The sequence below is a fragment of the Python bivittatus genome, unplaced genomic scaffold (assembly GCF_059951505.1).
Source record: "Python bivittatus isolate LINGU-HERP-01145 unplaced genomic scaffold, Pbiv_v1 ctg000320_np1212, whole genome shotgun sequence".
In the NCBI taxonomy this organism is placed as follows: Eukaryota; Metazoa; Chordata; class Lepidosauria; order Squamata; family Pythonidae; genus Python; species Python bivittatus.
The window spans coordinates 12772575-12794391 of record NW_028277052.1 but is presented as its reverse complement, the minus strand read 5'-3'; positions in this window follow the sequence as shown (position 1 = coordinate 12794391).

Below are 21817 nucleotides of genomic sequence, written 5' to 3'. Positions count from 1 at the left end.
GTATGAAAAACTGAAAGACAGGTTTTTGGCATAATACCCCTGGAAGCTGCCCAGGGGTACCCATGGTTAGGTCAATGCAGGATCATCAGGCCAAAAGCAGAACAACAAAAGGTATCTGCCAGCAATCAAAGCGAGGCACCTAATTCCCGGGGCAAATTCTTTCAGCACATAAAGCAAAAAATCCCACCAGTGTGGGATCCCCATCCCTACCATAATGAGCAATCTTCTGCCCTTCACCACCCACCATTTTTCTGCCTGGCTCAAGCAAGGGCTAGCCCCGTGGGCATTGATTCTGGCTCTGTTGCAAAGCCTGAACATCTATTCAATATGTCCAGGGCTCCCTTTCCCTCTTCGGCTGATTCTTTGCATCAGCACCTGGGGGCAACTCCCCCCCCTGCAAATTAACTTCTATTCAAAATCATATTTTGTTCTCTGCAGCCACAAAAAGGTGCCAGAATTAGGGCAAGTTGCTGTGAGGAGGGGATTTAGTTGGAATAGCCCTACTCTTGTGTGGTTTTATTTAATCATTCTTCCACCCATTATTGCACATTCAATTCAAAGGAGGGTAGTTGGTGGCCATTAAAAAAAGAAAGAATGAAAGAAAGAAAGAAAGAAAGAAATCAGTGCTGGGAAGGATTAATTTTCCCTTGTTCTGCTAATAGAGCAATTTTCCACTTGTCACTCTGGAAACCTTGAAGCTTACTGGGGAACAATTTTGAGCAAATGGTAGAACTGGAGACACTGGAACAGTCAAAGTAAGTATAACAAATCTCTCATCTGATTCTTATTACAGACTGGTTATTTGCTAGTTTCCTCTCCCTATAACAGTTAAGCCTCCCCACTTTTTAAACTTTCAGTGCAATGCAGAGCCTGAAGGAAACTGATGTGAAAAGGAGACTGATTGGGCAGGATTTTAGTTTCAACACAAATTTCAGTTCATCCCTCAAAGGGCTAATTTCATAGTGCAGATAGGAAGAAGCGTCATGCACATTTTCCTGGATACCACCTTGAGCTCTCAGAGAAAAAATGGGATCTAAAGTTTTGTTTTGTTTTAAAGCAAGCTTAATATGTCACGTAAGAATTCCTTAATTGAGAAATTAATTACTGGTCTCCAGAAACACACACGCACACACACACACATACTCGTATGTATGTATGTATGTATGCATATGTATATATGTATATGTATTAGTACATCTATATGTATAAAGAATCTTGTTATGATCATTCAGAAGACCTTACTGTTGCTGTCATTGTCACTGTTATTTTGCAGTGTTCTATCAAGGTACATAACCATGGTGATAGTTAAAACAAAGATGCAAGCAAAATGGAGTAACCTCAAGCTAATCAAACACTTCTGGAATTCATTTTAAATATTCTCCCAATTAAATCAAAATTCAAGGGAGTAGAAAACATGTCACAGTGAACAAGGGAAACAATAAAGTGACAGGATAACAGAAAATCACTCATCCCTAAACACATTCAGAGATTGTTTAAGCAAACCTCCCATTAACCTAATCTGAAGTGTAAATGTATGGTGCGAGCAATAGTAGGAGCCTCTGGCTAGGCCTATCATCTCTGAGATGCAAATACCCAGAAGGTTCACTAGGTGGCATCAAAGGTCTCTAATCTTTTGCAACTCTTACTGCCCTCTAGTGGCTGTCTGGATTTTTGTAGCCCATCTTAAGTAAGCTTGTCCCTGCCCACGTTTCCAGATGAGCATGGCTGATTTTTTTATATTAGAAACAGTGCAGTTCTTGTGATGGTATATAGGAATGACCTTGGGAGACAGAAGGAAGACTCACTGTGGGTTTTCCTCTTCTCTCCCAAGGTCATTCCCACACACCATCACAGTTCTAGCTACATCGTCAGGCCAGGGATGCCAGAAGAAGGCTGTAAAAGTCTGCTGAACCAATTCTACCTCTTTTTGCTGCCCTTTAATGCCCATCCACATGTGTGGAGCCCAGATTTGATAGCTGTCCGAAATTCATATTTCTTAAACTGATCAAACTACTTTGTAAAAACATCTTCTAAGGCAGGACTAATTAAAAAAAAAATGTTTTAAAACCTGCCAAAAGCTATTTGCAGTCAGTTGTTGCTCACATGCCATTTTCTTGTAATTTATTTGTTTTATCTCATTTATCCGGTGTGTTCTGCCATCATTCACTGCAATCTTTATCCAAAATGTGCAAAATCTTTGGACAGTACAATCTTCATCCCAAATACACCAAGTTGACAAGACTCTGCATTATTTATCATTTTTTTAATGTCTGCACTCACTTCACACAATTGGGTCACATTCCTATTACTCTAATATATGTTTCTATATATAGGGGACCTAATTTCCAGGGGATGCAAGATAACCTACAGGCCTTACAGTAACCTACACTGGGTAGATTGCATAGCCTCATACTATGTTCCCTTAGTCTGTTTCTAACTAATACAGGTTCCTTCCCCCACCCCAGAAGTATTGATTAGCCTCTGAAATCTTGTTGATGAGGCTATTAAACTAGAGGGCATAAAAGCAAAGTCAGTGTAACTAGAAAATGTGTAAAACACGAAGTGTCTTCTGATGTTTAATGTGGTCGATCAATTTCCTGGATTGTTTCTTCTTAATACAGTTCCTGATTTATAGCACACATTGAAAAGATCCCAGTGTCTTTTGTGGAAAACTGAGAGGGAGAAAGGGGGAGAGGGAGGAGCATAACTCTGTAAAACATCACTTCAGACTTCAACAATTGGCAGGACAGTAAAGCAAAGACCCAGCCTACCTCCAACCCAGAAGAAGTCAGCTTGGCTTATGTTATTTTCACATGTTCATTCAATGTATGGAAGTGGAAAGGTAATTGACCCCCCTGATGGGCTTTGGAAAGTCTCAGTTTGACTAGACACACACACAAACACACACACACATACATACACACATACTCTACTTGCAGAGTTCCTAATTATACAGAGAGATGTAACACAGAGATCACCTTCTACTCCAAGGGTGTTGTTGGTAAACAGTACAAACAAACATGATTGCGCTTGACTGACCAGACACATCTATATGAACCTGACTTTATACAAAGAATATTCTTATTATCATCATCATGAATGGCCATAGAATTTTACAGAATGTAAGAAGGCAAATTCCTGTTCTAAGGAATCTGCAATGTAAATTTCAGCACAAGGGAAACAGAAGAAGTGTAACAAGTGGTAAATCTTCAAAGAGTCTGGTCTATAGTCCTCAGCTGCCAGAGAAATAAGGTGAACCATATGTGGTGTGTGGCACCCCAGTTTGTTCCAACTGCAGGCCTTTCCCCATTGCTGAGTTGAAATATTCTCCACCCTCCTTGAGAGAGAAGAAAATGATCCCCGGATGAAATTTGCTGCCCCCATTGCTGGTCCTTATGCTCTCTCTCTCTTGCCTCCATTCCTTGTCACTGCCATTCATTTGTGGGTGACAAGGCTAGCAGGTTTTACATACTTTGAGAACTTCCTTGGACTATGTTGGAAAAAGGGGAATATTTTACCTTAATATTTAAGGGTAGCTTAGATAAGTGTTACTCTTGGCTTGGGGATGAGATGAAGGCACATTAGGGGGACACCTCACACCATAGATGAGGCCAGGATAGGAATATGCCATGGTTAGGTGAAAATGGGAAAAGCCCCAAATATATCCAGGTATTTTGGCTTTGGGACAAGACTGACATGGGAAAGGTAGCTGTACAGTTATAACCATGTATTTGGATATCATTTATGATTAAAACAAATTAACAGCTACATATTTTCAGAACTAACAAAGATGGAGTAGCTCAGTCCTATATATAATAGTGTTCCATGACTTTTCCTTTCTTATTATTATCTACCCATGTTTTCTGTCTTGTGGCAATATCATCGCTTATCAAAACTACTGGCTTTTTGCAAGGGCTCAAATAACAAGATTGCAGTCAAGCTTGTTAATGCAAAAGAAATGGTTACATGCATTTTAATGATTTGCATGACTGGTTTTTAACAGAGAAATTGAATGCTATGTTTCTGAGATTAGCTTGTGTTTGGCAAAAAATACAACTACTTCTAACACAAAAACAAAAAAATCACCACATGCATTGTATTGCAGTTATTGCTTTCTATCCCTCACTCCCAACAATTCAAGAATAAAATGTTCATGGGGCCCTATTATCCTAAAGACTGCTTTCTTTATGGCTGCTTCAGCCAGAAAATGCATGGTCAGAAGACTCCAAAGCTGCCTGCTTCATTTCTTAACTTATTTTTATGATTATTATCAGGATTAAAAACTAACTAGTTATCAGATTTAAATCAGAACATGATCAAGCAAAAACAGGTGGCCTACTCATGATAAATATATACATAAATATGAGCACTGCTCAACAATACTGTCAACAGGAAGAGTCAAGATAATGAGATACCTGGGCTGCTTTTCCCTTCCAATGTGAAAAAGTGTACATTGCTTCATCTATAGCAGAGAAGAAATTTGAGAAATGGTTGTTAGAACAGATTTCCCCACTCTCACCAGTGGGCTATAGCTCTCATCACCCTGAGTATTGGCCATAAAAGTGTTTATGGGAATTATAGACTAAAACATCTGGAGAGGACCAAAGTATGCATGGATGCTTGGGTTACATAAACATTTGTGCATGAGTAGTGCTATTGGGCAGAAAATTGAGATGGCTTTCAGGATATAAAAAGAAAACACTGCTATATCAACCATTAAAAGCTAGTAGCGTCTAAAGACCTTCTGTTAACAAATAGGGCCATAAAGAGTTTTAAGGTTAGAGTTGGTAAAGCTTTGAAGAATCTCTTGAGAAGGGAGAAAGAAGAAATGAAAAGAAATCAAGTTCTACAACAAGATTTGAACGGACTAAAGATTAAGATTGTTAGAAGTAAAGGAAAGGAATATAAAGTTGGTTTATTTGATCAAGGTTAAAATAGATATGTTGTTATTTCTGGTAACCCTTCATGGACTTTTGCTGACACCAGGAATGAAATGACAAGGCTTTATGGATTTGTTTATAGATAAGAGATGGGATATGGGTAGAAGAGATCATTTGTTGTAATTTAAGAGGAGGTGAAGAGTTATTAAAATTGTTTATATTTATTATGGTGAAAGTTGGGAGTTGCTTCTTTGTATATTTCTTTTCTTTTTCTTTACTATATTCTTATTTTTCTTTCTTTTCTTTCTATTATTTATGTCTTTCCTATTTTTCCATTTGCACCTTTTACTCCTTTTACTCCTTTTATCCTTTTCTATATTTCTTTTAGTTTGTATTTGTTTTTACTATTATAATTATAATCTTTAATAAAATTACTTGAAAAAAAGAGTTTTACTGGCAAAGCTTGAAAGTCTCCAAGAAAGCAAACCTGCCATAACATCTGGGTCAAAGTAAGTACTCATGGAAGAGTGCCAGAAGAAGGGAGAAATCATAGCCAGCTAGAAAGAAACACCAAGAAATATCATCCTAATACAGTGAGGCAGGAGTTAAAGCTAATAGTTTTATTAACAAAGTAATGAAAAGCTAGAGACATTTCCTTTTCCTCTACAGGGCTGCTTTGAAGTGTACTAGCATCAGGAAGATATTACCCCAAAAGGAAAAAAGTGCGCTTATGGGGGAGGGGGAGGAGGAAGGGTGGCAGCAGCAGTTTGCTTCTCTGTCAAATCTAAAACTAAAATTAAAAAGACATCTCTCACTAGTATTTATGGTTTAAGTGTGAAAACCTTCCCGATGCTGCTCATTTGTGAGAAAAGAGATTTTCCCGCCCCCCCACCCCTGGGCATACTTCTTATTTTCCACAAGATGCCATATTCTCATAATTGCTGAGAAACTGCAATTCTTTGCTCTGCTGACACAGCCTTTGTGACTTGGAGAGGTTTCTGAAATCATGAAACCGGTCTTCCAATTCCCCCCAAATTTTCTTTCCAACTAAGGAGGTCTTTGGTTTTTCTCCTTTGCTGTGCAGGTGCTATAGAATTTTTTTAGAATTCCTTATTGTAAAATATTTATTTTTGTGAGACGATCAAGTTTGCTTGTGTGCACACGCTCTCTCTCTCTCTCTACATATACATACATACACACATACATACACACATACATACACACATACATACACACATACATATATACACACATGTATATTCTATAGATATTCTATCAGTCCACACTGTCCCTGAAGAGTCCCTTCATGACATTTTCCCCTGGGATTTAAACTGAAAGAAGAGAAGCCAGAGAGGCTGGGGACTACCAAAGACATTGGACAATGAAAAGGACACTATCACACACACACACACATTATCTAGCTCTTCACAGACATAAGGACTAGAACGTCACACCCAATTCATACAAATTTCACTGACTTTTCCTTTGGGGGAAAAGGTCAAGGTTAGTTACTTGTAACCAAATTGAATGATAAAGTTTTTGTTTTTAAGGCAAGTTTTTTCAATCCAGATCCCAGCTGTTAATGAATCAGCTAAGTTGTATTGTCGAAGGCTTTCACGGCCGGCATACGATGGCTGGTGTGGGTCTTCCAGGCTGTGTGGCCGTGGTCTTGAAGTCCTTCAAGACTTCAAGACCACGGCCACACAGCCCGGAAGACCCACACCAGCAATCAGCTAAGTTGTTTCCAAGCCATTTCCTCACTCAAAGACATGTGTTATTTATGTACTTTATGTATTGGATTTATGACCTTCCTTTCTTCCAGGAGCACTTCCTCTTCCCTAATTTTCTCAGCAATAATAATCCTGAAGTATAGGTTGATACTGACTGAGTACCTACGGCTGAGAGTAAACTTGAACCTGGATCTCCCAGGACTTAGCTGAAAACCACCCTGGCTAGAGTTTCAAATGCTTCTTTATTCCCATTTGACTCATCCTCCTAAATAGGGATATTTTGGCACTGAAGAAGTCTTATGACTAATGATTCTGCCACTGTGACATTCCTTTATCTGTCAGCAAAAAAAAAGGATAATTAGGAAGATACAAAAGCAGCTTTGGATTGGCAAGCTCGATGAAATCCAGTGATCACCATATTATGAACATCAGTTTTCTTGCTGTGAATGCCAAAAGCTCTTTAAGAAGCTGTGCCAGAGCTTTAACCTTTAAATGGGAGTAGACTGTTTTTCACTCAAAGCATGATTGATCAGTTAGCCATAGCCCTTCAGTTATTCTAATATAGATGGAATGCTAAATATAGAACCAGATCAGTCAAGGTGGAGCTCCATGCAAGGGAGTCGGGTTCTTCATGAAGTCAGCATTTCAGCTACAATGATGACTGAAGGCCAATTACCCTGTTAAAAACAATACTCTCAATTGGCTTTTGTCCTGATTTGGTTATCTAACTGGGAAATAGATCCATCCAGCCAATAGCAAGAGCAAACAACATGGGACTATGCAATTTTCCTATTTGGAAGGCTACAATATAGCCCTGGCAGGAGGGACCCAAGAATATCTATATTCTAATTCAGATTTCCCCAACACGGTGCTCTCCAAAAGTTTTCTAGAATTCTGGGAGTTGCAGTCTCAAAACATTGGGACGGTGCTAGACTGGGGAAGGCTGTTAGAATTCAGTGAAGAGATAAACTTAGGCCCCCAAAGCAGCTGCATTACTGAATTTCGGCAGTCCAGTTGCTGAAAAGTCACAGTATGGTGACTTTGTGAAACACACAAAGGACATAGTAAGCACTAAAATACGCTTCATGTAGCTAAAAATGCAAAGAAACCCAACACAATTACACTTCTACCCTCCAAACATCTGGAACAATAGAAAATCTTGCATGGCTTCATCTACATGACTTTTTATCATCAAATCCTCCTAAAATTATTATGTACAACCCCAGGTAGTTGCCCACCCTTGAGATAAATTACCATCATTAAGGGGCCCTCTTATTAGAGTTACAATTTTTAAAAAGCCAGGGTGCTGAAAGATATGTTCTATGAACCCCCAAGGGTTACTGTCATTTTGAGATGCAATTCTAGTTAGCTGACCAAATAAAGTTTAAGAATTAGTTGAGAATCCCTAGGTAGACTCTCAGAAGCCTCTCTGATTCCCTCAACTTTTCTATGTCACCTTCTCTGAGTTTTCAGGTTCACAGGGCATGTGGCACAGAAAGCCTGAGTTTCTTTTCTCATTGACCAGAAATAAAACTTTTTTCTTACCACAGCATGAGAAGGACAAAGAGGTGTTTCACTAATCAGATCTTGAGAAGAAAGCTATGTTGTGGCCATTTTTCTAAGCATCCCAATAACTCATTGCAATCAGATTTGCCTATGACAACTCTAGAAATGTGTAAACTATTTTGAATTTGAAATGCTGGAAGCTCAAAATGAGTTGATTCAATGGTTCTGGAATTGTTCCAGCCTTGAAATGCTGCCATTTTGAACTCAAAATACATTTGTGAGCTAGAAATTTGTCCAGATGGTTAGAACAACCCATTTTGAACTTGAAACATTTCCAAAAGCAAAAGAGACACAACTCTTCCACCAGACTTTCGACTCTTAATATTAGTATTAATTTTATTTTATGTTTTAACTTTTCATTTTGTATTCTGTGTTTTAATTATAGTCAGCTACCATGAGCACTCATTTTAGTAGAAAAGTGTGATATAAATCAGATCAACAGATGAATAAAACAAATATATATTCCACCAGCCTTATTCAACTTGGTCCTCCACATGTATTTAACTTTAATTCTATGATTCCCACAATGCTAGGCAAAGGTGAGAATTGTCATCTTATACATCTGGAAGACATCAGGTTGGGAAAGATTATGTTAGATTATAGGTATGAGTTTCTATTTAATGTCTTTCTTTCTTGCCAAAACAGTGGGCTCGCTTAGCCCATGCAAATGAAATTCCTGCAAAGGACTTGCAAAATTAAGTATCCATCCTTGGCTCATTGCTATTTCTATTAATTAGAAATACATAGCCAGCCATTAATGCATATGATCTCCAAATCATGGAGCAAAGTTCTTTGAATTCTAATTAGCATGCTTACTTTCCTTTATATCTTCATTTCTCAGTCTCTTATTTGAATTCTGAGAACCATATTTCTATGCTGTTGCCATCATCCAATAAAACCACAGACTTCCACTTCATCAAAAGAGGAAAACAGATGTGCCTATAATATTGTGTGTAAGGTGCTTGCCCCAGTTAGCAGAGGACAATGGAAACAAATGGCTCAACACGGTGCTGCAAATATACACTTGAACCATTGTCGCAGACTCCAGTTTGTCCATGCATGACAATTTTGTTGGCCTATAGGCTCATTGCTTGTTTTTGGAGACTTTGTGAAATTTATTGGAGGGTTCAATGTGGGCAAAAACAATAAAGTGGACACGGTCAGACAGAAGGTGTGCCTTCTTAAGCACCATCCTTTTTGTTTGTTGGCTTGTTTTCATCTTTATGCTGCTTGCATCCAGTTCTAAAAATATTATGTTTAATTTTAACTTACTGAAAATCCAACAAGAGTACAGAGTTGGAGCTCTACAAAAGGCTTTGGAGGAGTGTATGGACCACTACCTAGGCATTTAGGTTGTGCACACCTACTGTAGATAGTTCTATTGGAAATATGTGGACTATGTGTGTGATGCATAGGTATCAGATACACACCTTACGCACAAAATCCCAACCAATGCAGCAACAATGTAATATTTCAGTAGAACACATAGACGAATGCAAGATATGCACAGAGAGCATGCATACCAACAGGAATGGATAGTAATACAATCCCCCCCACCCCCCAGCTTTATAACAATGGTGGTTTCATATTTTGTTACATCCAGGCTGTAAATAAGCAGGTTTGGGTAGCTTCTCGCTTCTTAGCCAATCTGTTTCCCCTTCCCAATAGGTTCTAATAGATTCTAGTAAAGACTTTAATATGTGGGATAACATTGCTACACCCATTCATTATTCATTATTATTATTACTGCTTGGTAATATCCAGTACCAGGTAATCGATAGATGACAGTACAAGACAACCTTTATTAATGACCTATCAATTGAGCATCCTGACATTTTGTGAGGCAGTTCCCATTTCCTGTAGTTTTAGTGATGAATTTGCTGTAATTATTCACTGATAATCTATGATCTTGGTGCAAAAATATCAATTCCTTCCTTTTGGTATGAGCTCTTCTATTTCTCAGCCATGCTATTGATTTTTCATTGTCAATGCAATTATAATAGAGCCTGGTGGCCTATTTACTATATATCCTTGACATCTTTATATTTTGCACATTTCAGTGAATAAAACAAGAATTCAATTAAGGTTAGGCTCTCTTAACAGCTCAATCTATAGTGCCTTACTAGCAGCCAGAAGTTATTTGCAACAGAAGTAACTTTCAGATAGTCAATTGTTTGGACAAGTAACTAGCCTTCCAACTTTTGGCTTTTTTGGATGATGATTGATGATGATTGAGGAGGAGGAGGATAGATGATTATATTACACATCACTGAGTATATACTTCTTCATCTGGGCCAGAACCTGCCTTGCAGTTTCTCAGTTGTTTTCTCCTCCCGCAAAAGAAGCTTCAATTTTTCTACCTTATTTTCACATTTATCTTGGTGGTATCTTTGATCTATTTTGTTGAAAATGGTGAAAGGTGCTACTGTTCCTGGATTTTTGTTCCCCAACCCCCATTACCCATCTATCACACTTCAGCCTTCCCAATCTAAAAAAAAAAAAAAAAAGCCCCAAAGGAAGGAGTTTTCTTATGATGTCTTCCATTGGGATTTAATGGAAGGCTGTAGACCATGGGAGAGATGGCAGTAGAGGGAAAGACAGAGCATTCATATACACAACCCTTAGGCATCTTATAAATAAATAAGCACGAGAACACTGTATTCCATCCATGTGACTTTCACTAAAGATCTTTTGTCCTATCAAAAAAAAAGTAACTCTTTTCAAAAACAAATTGTCATCAAATTGAATAAAAACCAGAATAAATAAAATAACATTTTTCTTCCCCACATTATGCTGGATCTCAATTCTTGGGAATTCTTCTGAGCACGAAGTGATGGCTGCCAAGGAGCTGACCTAAAATCTGGAGAGCTGCTTCTGCTGGTCATTACGGACAATGCTATTATTTATTTATGTATTGATTTATTCAGTTTGTATCCCACTGCAATCCAGCAACTTTCAGCAGCTTATATGATATGACAGAGAAAACTTTAAAGCATTCGTGGTTAAGTCTTAAAATAAAGCAATAGAAAATGAACAAGAAGGATCATAAAACCAAATAACTGGATAAAATATATCAAAGATTAACTGGAATGCTCTTTGGAATGGCTCAGCTTTCAGCATCCCATGAAATGCCATCAAGGAAGGGGGCAGTCCAATTTCCACTGGGAGAGCGTTCCAAAGAACCACCGCTACTCCTGAAGAGCAGCACCTCCTGGCTTTAGCTCCATTCACTTCCTAGAAGTGATGGACTAAGAGCAATTTCTTCCTAATCAATCTGGTAGGTTGGACCATCTGGTTGGAATAAGCGGTCCTACAGGCACCCAAGCTCCAAGCCATAAAGCTCTTTGTAGGGCAAAACTAGCACCTTAATTGTACTTAGAAACCAGTTGGAAGCCAGTGCAGGGCCTGCAACATAAGTGTTACATGATCCCAATATCAGGTGCCGATTAATACACAAGCTACTGCATTCTAGATTAACTATAGTTTCCATACAGTTTTTAAATGTAGCCCCAGGTAGAATGCATTGCAATAGTCTAACTGGGTAATAATAAGGGTATGAGTTACTATAGCTACATCTTCTTGCACTAGGTAAGATCACAACTGGCACACCAGCTGGAGCTGAGCAAAGGCTCTTCTAGCCACACCCACTGCTCACGCAGGAGCCATAAGTCTAGAAGGACACCCAAATCATGAACCGTCTCCTTCAAAGGTAGTGTCTCCCCATCCAGAGATAACACTATTGTCCACAGACAGCCTCAGTGTACAGATAGTACCTCCATTTTGTTTCAATTCAACCTTAACCTGTTTGGTCCCATCCAGACCCTGACACCCTCCAGACAACACAATGCTGGAGATGGATCATGGGTCCAAATCAGAAAACAGCTTCTAAATCTTCCTCCTGATGCAAAATGGTTCAGGAAGCGTCCACACTTGAATGAGTGAATGACATGGATAAATTGAATTGCAACCATGTGGTTCAATTTCATTTCTTCAAGCTAAAATTCTGCATCTTTCATCAGCTTCAACATCTTGTCTGAACTTTCTTGGATGAGCAGTGAGCGCAGCTCTGTCATGATAAATGAATGCCAGGTTGGACTGATTAAGTTGACTGGTTAGCAAATATGGAGTTGGCTGATCTCAGATAAAATAGACATTGCACAGGGATCCAAAGTAGAAATGATACTTACAGGTTCCAAGAAGCAGGAATTGTCACAGGATTTGTTTGAAACTTTAATTGAATGGTTCAGTCTATCTTATCAGGCTTGGATTTTGAAAGTGTCTATGAATCAATGAAGCATAACAAATCTTGGGGTTTGTACTTCTAATGCATTATCTATCTGCCCCCTTTATAACCACCCTGTAAAGCAGAGCAATATTGTTTTTTCCATACTGGAGATAAAGTAAGAGCTAAGGCTGAGAAAGGGTGCACTTGTCCACAGGGACTTCATGAGTTCCTATCAGATGCAAGATTTGAACCCTGATTGCTAATTCAGTTTCTTAGCCACCATGCTACACATTACTGAAGATATTAAAGACTCATTCAACTCAGTCAAAATTCCATTTGATGAGATCATCGTGAACACACACTCAGTGCATTTGCACACAATATGCTACTGTATTTTTATTTTATTTTATATTAAATTTTGATGTAGCTTTTTTCCCCAATACAGAGGACATCTCTTTTCTGAGAACAATTGTATTATACTGACCTACCATGTATCGATCTCAAAACAAGCATTTCCACTAATCCCTTTTCAGAACAGGTTCTTTGGTCAGTCACAAATCCACTTTTAATTTTCTTCAGTTTATTTAATATATTGAAAAACACACACACTTAAAAAGCATTGTTAGATGCCTTTCTTGAAATGCTTCTATATTTAAGCACATAACAATGGAGGTTTATGAGAAGAATTGGTAAACACCTTTTTGTTCAGACAACATGCTTTGTCCATGATTAACAGAAATATGGTTTATTCAATTAAGCCAATTTCTTGACATCATATGATACAGTAAACCAACTGGGTTTCTGCAAATTGCTAAACTAAAATGTGGTTGGATCACCTGCGGTTCGGCAAGTTGTATGAAAACAGCCACTATTTAGACCCTCTTATACATAACAATTAAAGCCAAAAAAATGTTCCATTTGCAGATATGTGCGTGTTGGTTCAGACTTCATGACAGCAAACATATGTATAATGTACTTTCAAGACTTGCAAGATTGGTGTCAGCCAGTCAGGAAGCATGGCTAGATGAGCTAATTCTACTTTATTGTAAGGCTACATTAACAGAATCTCACAAGTCTGAAAGTATATTTCTCCCTTACCCCTTTACAGCCCAAGAAACTAGGGAGGGTCCCTTCTGAGATGCTTGCCCCACCCACATTCCTTTTGGGGGCTCAGCTACCTGTTATCTGACTATTCCCTTGGCTGTGGCTCTTCTCTCTGTCTCCCAAGGTCATCCCCACATACCATTACAAATCCTCAGTGTGAATTAAGCAGTCTAAATAGGTGGAGATTGCAGCCTTGGTGAAATATTCTGGCAACTGGCTAGGGCATTCAAGGGAGGAAGAGCACCGGTGTGATGTAAAGTTAAGATGCTGGATTCAAACTAGGGAGACCCATGCTCAGGTCCGTCCTGAGCCACTTGGTGACTTTGGGGCCAGTCATTCTGTCTCACCCCAACCTAAGAGAGGTTAGAGCACTATGTGTATTGCCAGGGACTCTTGAAGAAAGGAAGGGTAGAAATCTAAAAAATAAGTAAAATATTTTTAGCAACTGCATCCCCGGATGCCATTGTGCCCTCAAAACTGCTTCCAACCGGCAATTTTTCTTGCATTTCCTCATGTTTTTCTTTTTAATCCTTCTTAGTTACACGTTCTCTTTTGCATCAAAGAGTGTTTCTTTACATTGACATTTTGAAACACAAAACTGACTATCCACAAAAGATTTCCAAAAAAAGATTGCTTGTTTACTATGGTAGCACTTGTATGTGGGATAAAATGGGTGGGGGGCAGAAAAACTAAATACACCAGCACTCTTTGATCGGAGCCATGTTAATTATATGACAAACTTGCTACTGTACAAGAATAAGACAGCGATTGTATCTTCAGGCCTAAATAGCACTTTATGAGGACTCGGCCTTGAATGAGTTTCAGCTGAGACTACAGCTTAAATTATAGCCTTTGTGAAAGTAAACAGATTACAGCTTATTGGGAGAGGATTTGAATGATGCTGCTGAAAAGCAGAATCATTAAAAAAAAAAAAAAAAGTCTGGTGTTTGGAACGGCAGACAGAGAGTGACTCCAGCAGATGGAGAAATGGCTGGCGATCTTGAAAAAGCATAATTAGCTGATGCGAAGAATCACATCAAATGTCGCCCCAGTAGAAGATTACGCGGCCTAGGCAGTGTTATTAGAACCAGGCAGAGAATGAACGCTAATCTTTCAAGTGAGATTGAACTATTCAGCAGGGTGGGTCTCCAGCAAAAAAAAAAAAAGGAGAAAAGAAGAAAAAGATATACCCAGCATTATCCTACTGTCTTGCAATTTCTCAAAGTTTCTTCCCCGCAAAAAGAAAAAAAAAAAGGAAAAGGTTCTGTTTTTCTACCTTACACTCAGAGCACTTGAGAACTTATTTCTTTATTTTATCGATTTATATAGTGGCCCATCTTGCAATTGCGACTCTGGGCGGCAAACAGAAAAAAAATTTTTTTTTTTTTAGAGTATAAATAAGATCATAGGATAAGAAGAAAATAATAGCATAATGGCATCTGAGGACAAACTCAAACCACTGAGCCCTAGTCATGTCTGGAAAAAAAAAACCTTGCAATGATGATATCACCTAACCTACAGGCCTCATGCCCAGGGGAAAATGTCTTTCAAGGGGGAAGCGAGTCCCCTTGCTGCTCACAAATTCTAATTTGAAAACCCCCATGGAAAGTAATCCCTCATGACATCTTGCCTTGGAATGTAATGAAAGTGTAAAAAAACAGGAAAGCCACAGGCCACTCAAGGCGTGATTGTACAGTGAAATCAGAAAGGTCCTACTCGCTCTAGGGCAGTGTTTCTCAACCTTAGCAACATTAAGATGAGTGGACTTCAACTCCCAGAATTCCCCAGCCAGCCATGCTGGCTGGGGAATTCTGGGAGTTGAAGTCCACTCATCTTAACGTTGCTAAGGTTGAGAAACACTGCTCTGGGGCCACCCTTACAAATGAATAAGTTCAAGATACTCCTGGAATGTCACCAAAATTTCATTTACCTTTGAGAGAAATTCTTAAAGGATATTCTCTTTCATTAAGTCCAGTGTGAATGGATAAGGGGAAAAACACAGAGAATCTCTCTGGCTGGGACTCACCTGGAATGTGTTCCCGTCTGTAAGCTGGAATGGAAGTATGTTTTGCATATTAAGCTCAAATTGTATGTTACATTAAATGCATAAGCTGTGTGGGTGCGTAGAGTAGAAACTGCACGGGAGTTACTCAGAATCATAATAGAAGCCCACGATACAGCTTTATCTATTTTATCCATACTGCAATTTTCATATATCCATAAATGCAAAAATAAACAACCTGCGTTTATATTCTTCTCAAGAAGAAAACTTCCATTTGTGCCAATGCTAGTTTCTAAAGCAAACAAAAGCTGCGATGCCAGTAGAAAGGTTTGGTGTTTCTTTTCAAAAATTCACAGTAAATATTATGAGGCCAGGTGGAACCAGGCTGTCCTATGGCTGCTATTTTTAAAGGAAAACGCAAACATTACTCACAATGGCCAATCATCATTATGCTGTAATTCTATGCACGTTTTGTCGGAATTTAGTTTCCTGATCATTGTGTGTGTACAATCATGCATAGGACTAGGTAAAGTATTGCATTAAACCAGCCACCCCAATCTGATACCTTACCAGATGTGTTTGGTGATAATTCCCAGAATTCTTGGTATGCCCAGAGTTAGGAATTCCATTTGTGCAAAATGGAATTTGGTTTCAGATGAGACACATTTAGCCCAAGGGGTCTTGGGCACATCCGAACACCATTGGCTGAAGTAGGGGAAAAAAAAAAGAGGAATGGTTGGAAGAACAGAACAGAACAGGGAAGCTGATTCCAAAAACTATGTTACACCAACCAAGTGAGGAAGACACATACACAGAGAAAAATATAAGGGAAAAGAAATGTGTTTCAGAAAGACATATTCACATGATCACTCCCTTGGGGAAAAACTCTGCCCTCTACAATGCAGAAGCATCTATTCATCATAGATGAATTTCTTTCTCTTCACCTTTGCACTGGATGGAAATGTTTGTACTCTGCACAAATATGTGAAAATTCCTTTAGGTAATCCTTTTGTTCTATAGGGGGATGATAGGCAGGAAAAAATATATCACAAGGCCATACATTCAGTTTCCAGAGGTCTCTAGAGAGACTTATAGAATGAGTGTTCACCTACAAACTGCCCAGGAGTGAGCTTTTTCAGACCCTTACATCTTAATTGCTAACAATATAACAAAGGAGAAGCAGGTCAGGAGACAGAGTGATTTGTCAGGCTTATTACTTACACTGGGCAAGTTGAGCATGTAGACCTCTTGGGGAGCTAACATGTTCTGCACCGAGTGAAGGAGAGAGAATGGATGGAGCCAAGCAGCAAATCTAAAGATAAATGACTTGTGAACAAGCAGGCAGCCAAGATCTTTCCCTGAGCATTGCAGGAAAAACCTTGGGATAAGTAAAGTGACAAGCATCTTCCAAGAGAAATGTTTTAAAAATGTCAAGAGGCAAGATTGCTGCTTTCCTTTATGGGAGTATCTAACTCTTACTTGAAATCAAAGAAAGCACATCCCCAAAGAAGGAATCTAGCATTAAAGTCTGTGTGTTTTTCAGCCAAATCTAGCTAGATCACCCTGAACTAATGTTCATCATTATGTTCAAGCTGAAGATATGTTTCCTCACCTGGTGGCAAAGAGAAAGATAGATAAAGATGTCACCTTTAGGTTCAGTCAGAAGACCTGTGCAAAAAAATCCACTCATTAGCTGTTCTCTTGGCCATAACATTAATTTCAGATATTCCTGTTTCTTCCTGCACCCAGCTGTGGTTGTTTCAGTAATAAAAAGTCGGAAAATGTGGTTTAGACCAAACTTATTAGAGAACATTGTCCAAAAGACCAGTTCTATTCCTTTTTTCTCTTATGATCAGTTTAAAGGTGAAAGGCTGTCTTTCACTGCATCAAACGATTCTGGCTGGGGGACATCTTCTTGCACAGCAGAAAATCAGCTTTTTTGGCTTTCAAGTCGGCTCTCACAAATCAGTTTCAATGTCCTATATGACATAAACAAGGTATTAGTAAAGCTGGGCACTGCCAGTGTGCATAGGCCAATCATCAGTGAGAAGGTAAACTATGGCAGTCTACAAATCTGAAAATAGCTTAATAAGGATCCTACTTGGCCTCTGCCATTAAGGCTGTTGCATTAAAACACAGACGAGGCAATGATAGGAAGGAATCATAATTGTTATACAGAAGCTATTAAAATGCACTATTAAAATGAGTTTAATGAGCAGAAATTAATATCTGTTAGGGCAGCTCTGACCTCCTGTCATGCAGGTTCCATTTATGTCTTGTTTGATGAAAGTTCTTGAAGGCCACGAAGTAAAAGGCCATACCGATTTATGAACAAGACTTATTGTCATAGAGGCAGATTTGTATAATGAGAAATATATTAAATCTAATGAAGGGAAAGCGTGCTTACCAAACCAGTAAATCTCCACTATGATTAAAGGATTCAATATTCCTCAATGCCTTAGTTTAGACAATATATCGGGGAGGGGGGCACAGAGTCAACCCACCCCTGGAGCCTCCCATGGTAATGACAAATGCTTAGGATTAGCAACTATTTGTGATCAAGTCAGAAGCTGCATGGTGAGCTACCCATTAAGATGACAAATGTCAGGGATACTAATTCTGCACTGGCCAAAAAAACCCTATCAAAATCCATTGAGTTCTGTTTGCTCAAACACACTTTTTAGGGCTGCACGCTTTGTGGCCGTTTGTTCACTACAGCCTGACTCACGTCAGCTAGCAATGCCTAGAGCATGGAAAGCCATCACAATTTCTGGATAATGTGCTTTCTTTTTATGGCAGAATCGTCCCATCAAAGAGGTTAGTGAACAGCACTCAAAAACAAGAGAAAAAGTTGCAATTATCTTGGGCATAAAACAATGTGACAAGTCAATTTATTCCTATTGGTACGCAAATCACACTTTTTAAAGACTTCTGTGTCACTGTAAACATGAAGACGCTTGTAATTGCTCATCTTGAGCAATTGATTAACTCAATCATGGAAAGCACCTTGTTGCTACTGCCAGTGAGTGATGACCTTCATTAGTGGGCTAAGGCAGGAGGAGTGGGCAAACTTGGGATGTCAGGGTTGTTCACTAGTAGGGTCTGGTTTGGTTAAGAAGCTGAGGGTTATAGTGGGTGGGGCAAAGAGAGAAAGCCTGAAAGCCTGAATCCCAAAGATGGGCAAGGCAGAATTTTTTTTTTTTTTAAAGAGGAATTACCATTTTGCAAATGTACTGTACTGAGCCTATTTGAACTTTACAGGAGTTTTCATAGCAGGGAACTGAAATTCAGCAATGCATTTGGAAGGGGTTTAAGGACAGCATGGTCTCCGTACATCCCAGGGCTGCAGGTTGCCTATCCCAAGGATAGAGTAAATATGAAAGGGGGGGGCTATATGGTTCCTCACTCCTCCATGAAAGCCATAGGATATGGCAATGAGAGGCTTGTGCAATTTCATCCAGCAATTTGGATACAAGCTGACATTCTTGGAGAAGCTGAGCACATCTAAGAAGCCTTTGTTTGCTTTCTCTCCTGAGCAAAAAAAAAAAAAATTAGCTATTAGACAACTGCCTAAAGATAAGAAGATAAGGCATGTATGCTGACCCTAGCCTCTACTCTTTTCAGCCAAAAGGTTTAAAGGAGACCAATGCTCACTTTTTCAACTTTACACAGGATCCAGGACCCTTACTATGTTGGGGTCCTTTGTTGTACAAACTCCGTTCATGTTCAAGTAAACAGAGTACAACCCCTCTTTGGACTTCATGGATGAATGCAAGGAGGATGGGGGAAGAGTATGCTTGAAGGGCCATCCTCCAACTACTTCCAAGACCTCACACCTTCAGATCCATGCACAAAGAGCTTTTTTGTTAAAGAAAGCCTCTATTTCCGATTCTACACTGAATGCTCACCTTGAGATGATACCACCCTGGAAAACTCCCAGCCCTACAAAAACAATTCCACAAAGACTTTTTCAGAATTAAGATCGAGATGAAGACCACCAGTGAAATGGTGGTTTAAGTCTTGCCAATTCTGTTAACCCTCTTTAAATATTCATTCATTCATTCATTCATTCATTCATTCATTCATTCATTCAAAACTTTTTAACCTGCCCTATGTAAAATGATCTCAGAGACAAACAGATTAAACCTATAAACAATAATTCACAGTCTAGCACCACATTAAAGACAGGCACAATCAATAAAACCTAAAGGCTTGGGTCAACAGCAAGTGCTTAGCCTGTGCTGAAAGATAACCAAGGTCAATGCTTACCAGGTTTCCAGGAGGTTATTCCATGACAAGGAGACCACAGCCCAGAATATTATCACTTCTCATTATTCCACAAGAATAGAGAAAGAACAATCATTTAGCAACTTTGGTGTTCTCCTGTGTCAGTTTTATAAACTTATACTGGCTGGTGAAAGTAGCACCAAATAAATACTGTCACTGGCAATTAACAGCATTTAATTTTGAGGATGAGCTGGTATAATCAATTATGTCTTTTAATTTGCTAGATAGCATTTTACAGAGCTTAATTTTCTGCAACTACACCTTTCAAATTATCTTCAGGTGGTGTTCAGAATATAATCAAACATTCCTTCCAGAGCATTTGGCACCAAAAATATAGTTTCTCCTTCCTTTAAGTAAAGCCAGATTTATATGTACAGTAGTTACAGCTGAGAACTAAGGGATTCTAAGTAGCAGCCTGTTCTATCTCTTTCTTCCACACATTTGCATGAACTTTGGACACATGTTTTCTCTGATCCTTACAGACATTGGAAATTGCTATAGACTGCAATGCCATTGATATTTCCACAGTATCAATAGTACTTAAACATTATTTGCCCTATGATGAATTTTCTATATGTTAAGATTATAATCAGACATCCTGTTGAATAGCCTGCTATTAAGCATTGTTAAATCTTTAGGAACCTAGCAATAGGGTTTTCTCAATGACCCACAAGCTATGGATTATCATCATCATCACTGTTATCAATACTACCATTATTCCTACAACACCACATAAAATGCTATTTTTTAAAAAAATGGCTGAATTAATTCATTCTTCAAAACATTTAAAAGTGATTTATGAACTTGTTATACAGATATTCAGACTTGAAAGGTGATTAACTAGCACCTTAAAAACATTAAAGTGCTTTCAAATATACATATGATTTTACCTTGGCCACAATTAACTTCCAAGGAGACCATCCCCAAGGTTATATCTACTCCTTTTAAAGAAAGGGCATACACCAGAGATCTGGTGGAGCATGAATAGATTGGTCACACAAGCCTAATACCCTAATTATCTGGATGAGCATTCTTCTATCATGGGGCACATAAATGTACAAAGCTAATATGTTTGCAACACAGGAATATTGCTCATGTCCAACAGCATAATGAATGAAATGGCCCCTCTTAAAAGCATACAGAGATAAGAATACTGGCCCAAAGTTGAAAGCATGCAAGAAAAATAGTAGTTGGATGAAGTTAAATGGTAATATTTGAAGGGCTGAAGATTCAAATAACAAGAAAAACAGTCCTGTTGCTACAAGCTGTCCAGTTTTAGAACAGATTGACTCTGAGCTGACTGAAAATTTGGCAAACTCTTTTCTTTAAAGGATTTAAACAGTCTAAATAGCTGCCTATCAGATATGCTTCTCCAAAAGACCTGATAATCTTTGAAGAACCTTCCAACTCTATTATACTGTTGTATGAACTTGGATCAGGAAACTGTTTTGCCCAGAGAGTAGAATGTATCTAACATCCATTATGCATCTTAGTGACTCATTTTAGCATTAAACATGGTGAAGCAGTAGTTCTCATGCAAACTGATTCTTCTTCTTTTGTATTTCTCTCCCAACCCCCATTTGTGCATTACAGTTTCCACTCTGCTGCTATATTCTTTCTGGAGAATCCTAACAGGTTATATGGGACCCATCTGGCACAGGCTTGCATACTTCCAAAAGCATAGAATATACAAATAAAATACAAGAGATTAATTATTAAATGAAAAGTAATAAAAATACAGTATCATAAGATATACATGCAGCTACAGGTATTAAAGCAATATTAATTCTCTGGTAAAATAACATGAAATAGCAAACAAAGCTTTGAAACAAAGAATTATATGGCCTGGATGCCACAATGGAGGAGACTTTGTTACACATACTTGTCAATGTCATTCTTCATAAAAGGGTGTGAAGAACAAGCATCAATGAATTAAGTACAAATCCTCAGCTGTTAAAATGAAACATCGCAGCCCTATCTAGTCAGTAAGAAATCTATCCTTATTTAACAAAACATGTTACGT